Source organism: Neomonachus schauinslandi, chromosome 8, assembly GCF_002201575.2.
Source record: "Neomonachus schauinslandi chromosome 8, ASM220157v2, whole genome shotgun sequence".
NCBI classification, from domain to species: domain Eukaryota; kingdom Metazoa; phylum Chordata; class Mammalia; order Carnivora; family Phocidae; genus Neomonachus; species Neomonachus schauinslandi.
This window is the reverse complement of record NC_058410.1, coordinates 37,953,001-37,961,759: the sequence shown is the minus strand read 5'-3', so window position 1 is coordinate 37,961,759 and position 8,759 is coordinate 37,953,001.

Below are 8,759 nucleotides of genomic sequence, written 5' to 3'. Positions count from 1 at the left end.
TGAGGTTACAGACATTAGAGGCTGGAGTCGACGAAGGCCACTCCCTGCCAAATTCTCATCCTCCGAGTGGGGGCAAAAAAAACCCAGTGGAAAGTGCACTACCATATTAACACACAGAAATCCAAATAACTGGACCTTTCAAATAACTGGAATTTTTTGCTGCTCAGCAGCGCTCGGAAAATATTAAGAAAGCAAAAGAGAACTGGAGTTTGTTTTATGACACAGCGCATGCCACCCTCCCGGGAAAGGACACTGTGGGTTTTGTGCCTTCCAAAGTTAGCTGAAAATCAAGCTGTTTCAGACTTCAATTGCTACAGCCTCATCGAAATCTACTAAATCAGAATCCCTAGAAGTTAGGTGTGAGCATCTTCACCTTGAAGGAAAAAAAAAAAGCCATTCAGGTGGGGAGTTTGGACTAAAGGGTTTTTTGCAGGCAGTACGAACACACTGCCACTATGGTTGTATTTACCATGTAAAGCAAAGAGAGACTATCAGATTAGAGTGATGATCTAGGTACAGAAACCTTCCACCTGAGACTGAGAGCTCTAGTAACTGAGGGGAAATAGACAACGACCATCGTGCAGATAATGGCCGGAATCCCTCATTTTACCTCCATAAGAGCCAGAGGAAACAGTGCTCTCCTCACTTCCAGCCTCCTGGTGTAAATGGCCTTCACAGATATCTCTGTGCCACTGAATATTTTGTTATGTTAAAATCTCCCTGTTTTCTACTTTGTAAAGGGTATATGTTAGTTGGGACTGTCTGTTGAAGGAAACAATCAAATCCTCCCTAATTACGCTTTCCACACAGTTGTCATCTGCCTGTCTCCCATTTTCCAAATGAAACAATCCGTCCCTCTGTTTTCTTCCTGTGCCAGGCAGTTGGAAACAGGGGCAATCTTAACTTTCCCAGAAATACTTACTTTTCCGCCTTCAGACCTCCATCTCCAGTCCTCAGAGCAAGATTGGCTGTATCCAGGCTTGCGTCTGCAGGGGTGGGCTGGAGGAGACTCACTCCTCTCTTTTCTCTCTCAGAGGCTAAAGAGCCGCACATACTCTGGGAAACCTGTCCAGGAAGTCCTTAACACTCATCAGAAAGATCTTCCTTCAATTAACCTAGATCACAACTGCATTAAGGAAAGCCCATCTCCTCCCCTTCTGCCAAACAGTGTTCGTTCTCAAGAAATGCATGCAAATCATTTAAACCCAGGGACAGAAGTGCTGCACCTGTTGATAAACTTCCTCAGAGTCCTCATCCATATTCATTCACTGCCATATTTCTTCCCACCAGAAGAATGTATCTTTCAATCAGTCTGAACACAGTTGTGTTCTGAATCACTGTTAATCCAAACACTGAGCAATTTCACACATCCGGCCCTAATGTGCAAGGTGCTTCCACACCAAACACACATTAAAAATTCCAGATCAGTTTCTCTTGAACTCAGCAGCTGCACCAACCTAAAAGTCACTGGTTACTTTGGTACAGCTGCTCAACTAAGAAAAACAGACAGAGGGTGGAGGTAACAGGCTCCATTCTTTACAAAGCATTTTAATTAGGGTCCATGTGCCTGGTGGGATGGGAAAAGGCCAAGAACTTGGGAGTTTCTCAGATGCACCTGGAATTCCACTGGCCACCTTCTTGCTGTGTGACCAAGTGAAGTAACTTTATCTTGCTAAACCTCATTTTCCTCATTTCTAAAATGAGAACAACACATCGAACTGACTCTCAGCATTGTTGTGAGGATATGGTTAGAAGATGAATGTGGAAGAGCCGTCTAATCTGTCAGGGGTTATCGAAGTGTACGGAGTTGTAATTGGCCACCTGTTTGGTTTCCAAATCATGCTATTCTATATCTAGTGCCCGGGAACATGTTGTTTCACAGGATATTCATATTTATCAAGATTTTCTTAACAGATTTGTCATAAACGAAACATGCATGGAGTAATAGGGTGGGGTCCTGGAGATGTGGAAATAAAAAATAATCTACCACTTTACTGGATGTTTCTTTATTTTACAGTATGTCCTCATTATGAATCTCCCCTTTATTAATTATATTCATTCAACAAATATTTATGAAACACTTACTCTATGCCAGGCACTGTCCTAGTTCATAAGAAGGGTCAAAAATTAAACATATATTTTAAATATATTAATTTTTAAAATATATTTTATATTTATTTAAATACACACATATATGTATATATATAATGTGATACATGGTGATAAATACAAATAAGGAAGGTAGATGGTGTCCAGTGTTGTTTCATGCAAAGCACAATGGAAGGCCATTCTGATAATATTGTATTTGAGCAGATTCTTGAAGAAAAGTGTGTGAGAGAGCTAAGGGCTATCAGGTGGAAAAGCGTTTAAAGCAGAGGGAATGGCAGTTGCAAATGTCTGAGGCAGAGGTGTGCTTAGGACGTTGAGGACTAGTGAGCATGCCAGGGTGGCAGCACAGCGAGCAAGGGGGAGAGGAGTAAAAGGAGAGGTCAGAGAAGTAGCTGGGGTCAAAATCATGTAGGGTCAAATAGAACTTTATAAGGACTTTGGTTTTTTCTCTAATGAATTGGGAAGCCACTGAAAGTTCTGAGCAGAGGAGTAAGCTGATCTGACTCAACTTGTAAAAACACTCTGATTGCTGTGTAGAGAATGTTTGGAAGCTAGAAGGTTAGTTAGGAGCCATTGCAGTAATCTTGGCAAGAGATGATAGTGGCTTATAATTGGGTGGCAGTGGAGGCGGTGATGAGAAGGTGTCAGGCTCTGGATGTTTTCTGAAGAATTGACAGGATTTGTGGAGAGTCAATATGCAGTGTGAGAGAAGGAGAGGAGTCAAGGATAGCACCGTGATTTTAGACTGAGAATTAGAACTTTAAACCTACAATTTACAAAGATGGAAAGACTGTCCAGTAAGTCTATAAGGTGGAAGGAGAATCGAGAGTTCCATTTTGGATGTGTTGAGTCTGAGAGGCCTATTTATATCTATATCATGTAGAGTAGGTAATTGGATATATAAGTTTGGAGTTCAGAAGAGGGATCTGGGTTGGATATAGGAAATGTGGGGTCTCTAGCATTTGGACACCTTTAAAGCCGTAGGAGTTAGATGAGGTCACCCAGGAAGCAAATATTGACAGAGAAGAGAAGATGCCCAAGATTTTTTCCATTTCTATTTCCACTTAGTCTTTAATCAGAATTCTTCATAAAACCTTAATCATGTACTCAGAGACTTCTCCATCCAATATAAGACTTTTACCACATTGATACAACCCAATTTCCTGACCTTATGTCTCCATCCTTCCTTGCTAATGTATGCTCCAAAGGATGATCACTATTTCCTCAATCTTACCGTACTCCTCCCTGTCTTTGAAACCTTGATTGTCTTATTTTTTCCACTGTAACATTTCAGCTTATTGAGATACCACCAGTCTCCTGAGCTCCAGTTCAACTTCTATGTCCATGATGGATGGAGTGATTCCTATTATCTCACAACCAAATCTGATCCTTATACTTTCTTAACAACCATCGTATGCATTTGGACCCAGGGCAGATATGGCAGATTCTATACCACATGGCACTCATCCCAACCCACTTCTGGACTGCCTTTTTGTACTAAAGAGGCTGGAGAACGAAAAAAGCCCCACTAATCCCAAACTCTTCCATCAGAGTTTCTACCTATGCTTTAGGTTCCCCCAAGTAAACCTCTGAGTCACATGAGACTTAAAAAGAAGAACTGGCCATTGTGAGGTAATTGTTCCCTGCAGGGAGGTATGTTATTCTTCTGAGGCAGCCAGGTAGAAAACCTAGGGTCCTAGGTGCTGGGTGGAAGAAAGCAAGGATCACCAGAGTGAGATTTTCACTAAACAGTTTTGTGCTATGCTGGACCATTCTTCTGGCTGTGTAGCATCCAACTTTGCTTCCTTGGCCTTTCTGGAAATTCTGTAAGCACCCTAATACTCTGTAATAACCCTGCTCAAAGTAGGTCTGTGGATTCTGGTTTCTGCAATTAAACATTCTGACCAATAAAATACCTTTCTTATTATGACATACTACCTTGCTTTGCTGAATAACATGCTTTACCACACTTTCACTATTTTCTCTATTAGATTGCTTAGCTCCATGAGATAGGAAGTAACTATGTTAAACTCTCCTTTGTGTGCAGTACAGTGCCTAACTGTGCTTGGAGGGGTCCCGGCGTGCCACAGCAAACTCACAGCGGTGCTGCAGGGTATTTTAATACAGTGATGTTTGTTGAACATGGAGCAAACTATGACTATAAGATTGTTTGGAAATTTCTACTTAGGAAATGGAACTGTTTTTTCATATCATAAGAAAAAATTATGGAGACATTAAGGGAATTAAGAACCAAGAAATTCTGATAACTTCTGTACTGGGTGCAGAAGAGAAATAAATGTGCTTAAATGAGACTCAGGGAGTATAGTCCTTCTCAGTTCAGGAATGAAGGGCAATCTGGCCCATACGGGAACCAGTCAAGGCAGGGAGGATTGAAAAATAAGACTTAATTTTGACTTAAATTGGGGAACATCTCAAATATGGCTTTTTAATTTTGGTCGGAAATCATGGGAAATGTCCCAATGCCTACAGCAGGCAGAGGACCCGCTGCTAATCTTTGCATCACGGAGCTACTATAGTAGCTCTCCAGAGTCCTCTTGTCAGCTCCCTCCTTATCTTTAGTGCCACTGCATGGTAGCATTCTATTGGGTAAAAGGAAGCAAGCAGCCCAAAAAGGAGGTCAAACACAGGCACACAGCCTAGCTGAGGTTATGATGAAGATGAAAGGCTGTATTCTGACTATTGGCATTCCAGCTCATATCTTCTGCCGAATGATATTTATACAGCTGAGAGGAGTATGTTAGTTTCGTGCTCCTTTGGCATAGGAGTCCAAGCCATTCTCAAGAGAAGGGTCCTAAATGGAATGCATATGTTTTAGAATATCCAAAGGAGCTTCCCATCCTCAGATCCTTGAGCCCCTAAATACCACTACTTTGGCTAAGCTGGCAGGCTCCTTTCTGGCCAGAACTCTGATTAGAATCTAAACTTCAGATGATTATACCCCAGAATCAGGCTTGAACCATGTTGGGGTTTTGTAGCGTGTGAATTCAATTCATTATGGTTAGTGAAGTTTAGGATTCATCTGAAGGAGCTAGAATTAGTATGAGGAGACATTTTACCAGATAGTTTTCAACTAAGCTAAATTTTCCTGAGAGCTTAGAAACTGTGGTCCAAACCTGGGACCTCACCCACCCAAAGCAGCAATTAGGCAGCTGAAGGGCAACCCATCAAGTCAACTTGGATTTGCCTAATGGAAATGTGAGTCAGTTTCTCAGGGTAGCAGTAACCAGGCCTGTGGGCCAGGGCTTAATAGAGTGAGAATGTAAGGAATTGATTAGCAACTTCCATTTAATGGAAAGAAATAAATTTACCAGTAAATTGTTCTACTAATCAGGGATCCCCAAAGATAAGAATGTTGAAGCTCTTAAAATGATCATACAAAGCTCTCAATCTCTTTGTGTTTTTAAATACTTAATCTAACATCCATTTGAAACCCAAAGTAGTGCTTGAGACTAGAGCTGAAGAGAAGCAGAGGATGGGGAGTCCTAGAACCAGATTTTTTAGTTAGTTGGAGAGAAATGTATGTAATCTTAGAGTCACTCTCTTGTCTCCCAACTTTTACAGAGCAGTATAGAGTGGATGAGGGCTGACATGCTACAGAAGGTAAAGCAAATCCTGGCTTTTCTTTGTTTTTTCTCTCCCTTGAGAACCAAATTAAGGGTTGCTCTTTGAAAAATAAAATATTCTGCTTGTAAGTATGCTTATCTATAGGAGAAGAAGAGCATTGGTGACTCCTGATGATCTTTTTATCAGCTCTTTATCAGCTAAGAATGTGACAAGGACAGAATCCCAGAGAAAAGCAGGATGAAAACATTCAAATATTTACTTGGCAACCTTTTTGCCAAGATAGATATAGTATTTGTGTTGGTGATGCTTGCTGCTTCACGAGTGAGAGAGTTTCTCTTCACCTTGAAACACTGAAAGCAGCCTGACCTAAAACGATAAATAAAAAATTAAACTTACCTCCAAGACCCTTGAAAGGTCAGTGATGTCACTAACTTAAATGACTTTGCACATATTTCAGTTTGGTGCCTTTCTGTCAAGACTTCATTTTTCTCTCCTAGGAGACACTCATTTGTTAAAGCAGGTTGTTTGAATGTGCAGAGAATTCTAGAAAAGGAGTCATCAGACAGGGGGCCTATCTGGCATTGTCACTAATCAGGGTGTGCCCGTGGGCAGCTCAGTTCAACTCTCTGGGGCATAGCTCACTCGTCAGTAACAGGACAGGGCAAAATGAAAATGTTTTCTAAGATCTTTTCCAACTTAAACATTTCCTGATTTTAAGACTTTAAGAATTCACTTTGTTGGCCTCTGTGCCACTGGACCAGCCTCTTTCTATCCATCCTCCCATCTGTTATCATTTTTCCTCCCCTCAACACACACAGCCACATGCCAGGTTCTGTATATTGTTGTTTAAAAGCCACATCAAACTCTCTGATATGGTGCTCATAAAGAACTCATCTCATTGCCAATTGAGCCTAAGAGATGTCTTTAGATTTTTCTACAAGTGTCCCAACAACTGTCCAACTTAGCAAACAAAATCAAAGATGTCAACTGAATGAACAAATTGGTTAAATCATCTGAGGAACTGATTATTTGGTCACCTTGATTAGACAGTTTGGTAGTGATAGTCCCCCCAGGCTCTGTGTGCAGACATCACTCATCAGAATAGAAAAGCTGAGAGAGGAGGCCATGTAAGGGTGGCCCCAGACCTGAATCTCTGCTCAGTCACCATGTGGCCTTGTGGAAGTTATGCAACATCACCACTTACCTCCAGTTTCTTCATTAAGTAAAAGGAAGATGATATTACATAACATAGAGGGTGGTTTAAATGAAATGATGTGTACCAAATCCCTAGCACAATACCATCTCATTTCCTTTCTCTCTCTGACCTTCTACCAGGCTAAGAAGTCCTTTTGCAGCAACCCTGCCAGGTGGGCAGAGAACTGAGAACATTTCCCCAGAGTAGGGGAGCTCATTACTGGGAGAGCCACCCAGACAGCCAGATGAAGCTTAACAGAGAAAAAAGGCAAAGGCCTTCGTTTGGGTTCAAAATAGCAATTGCCGAAATTTGAGGATAAAGACACTTACATAATCATTAAAAACAACAACAAAAACAGCCCTCAGCCGACTTCATCTTATTTCAGCAACGGAATTTTAGAATTGACTGTATTTGTACCTGAGCAATATTCTCTTTAATATCTACAGAATCTGTCAACCAATAAACTTCCAGAAACAGAGAACTCACTACTTTTCAATAAAGCGGTTCCACATTTAAACAACCTTATTCAGCATTGGTACTAAAATCTTTTTGCTCATTTCTAATTCCCACTTGATGTCTTAACTCTTCTCTTTGGAGCAACTTAGAATATTTATCCCTTAACCACATGTAGCCCATGACATACCTGAGAAGGAATCTCATAGCTTCCAAAATCTACTCTTTCCCAAATAAAAATTACCCTAACTTTTCCCTGCAGGACACTGAAATCTATTACTCTTCTCTGGGAGAGTGGAGGGCCTATGAGTAAATTTGAGGCATTTGTGTAAAGGAAAAAGTGGTATTTGCTAAAACGAAGTGGTAAGATCCTGGGAAAAGTTTAAACATATGTTATAGTATTTGCTCATTTACCCTTAGAAACAATCAGGTTAGAAACAGTTAGATTTTTTTTTTTAAGATTTTATTTATTTATTTGAGAGAGAGAGAAAGCACATGAGAGGGGGGAGGGTCAGAGGGAGAAGCAGACTCCCTGCTGAGCAGGGAGCCCGATGTGGGACTCGATTCCGGGACTCCAGGATCATGACCTGAGCCGAAGGCAGTCGCTTAACCAACTGAGCCACCCAGGCGCCCTAGAAACAGTTAGGTTTAAATAAAAATAAATAAAATATTTCAATCCTCTCTGAACTTATTCATCCAAATCTGACAATGGATTTTCAGACATCTTTAATTTCATGGCACACATGCACATGCACACACGCACGCACACATACACACATCAAATATTGAAAACTGATTTGGAGTCTTTTTGCAGGGGACAAAAATCTTGAGTTGTTTCCGCCTAAAATAGTAACATACAGCCAATGTCCACTATAATAATTTCTCTTGCAGCAGATTTTAAGTGGCACTCACAGATAAAATATAAAGAGGAGAAAACAGCATCTCTTAGCAAAACATTATCAAGTTAGAGTGCCCAAGAATAGATCCAAGGAGTTCCACAAACCTGTAAGCGCTGCACAGTTGCTGAAAGCCTCTCAGAAAACACGTGGCCTAAAACCTAAAGTCCAAATGTATTGCTTTCACATATAATAAATAACAGTGGCCTGATCGGTGGGGAGGGATGGGATTGAGGTTGTGAATACCCCCTAAACAGGAAAGCTGGAGTGTGTGTGGGCACAGGCAGTCTCCCTGTCAAGTCAGGTTGGCTCCATGGCTCTAGATGTTGCTTGCTTCCTGGCGATCTGTCCAGAGACAAAGCAGCAAACTTGCTTAGGCTTCAGATTCCCCAGACAGCCTTGGCTGATGGCTCGAGGAGCAGCAAGGCCGTTGGTCAGAGCAGGGAGCCCAGTGCCCCTCGGTGTTAGCACCACTCCGGCTCCAGGAGTCTTCTCATCCCCCTTCCCAACCTGTCCTCTGT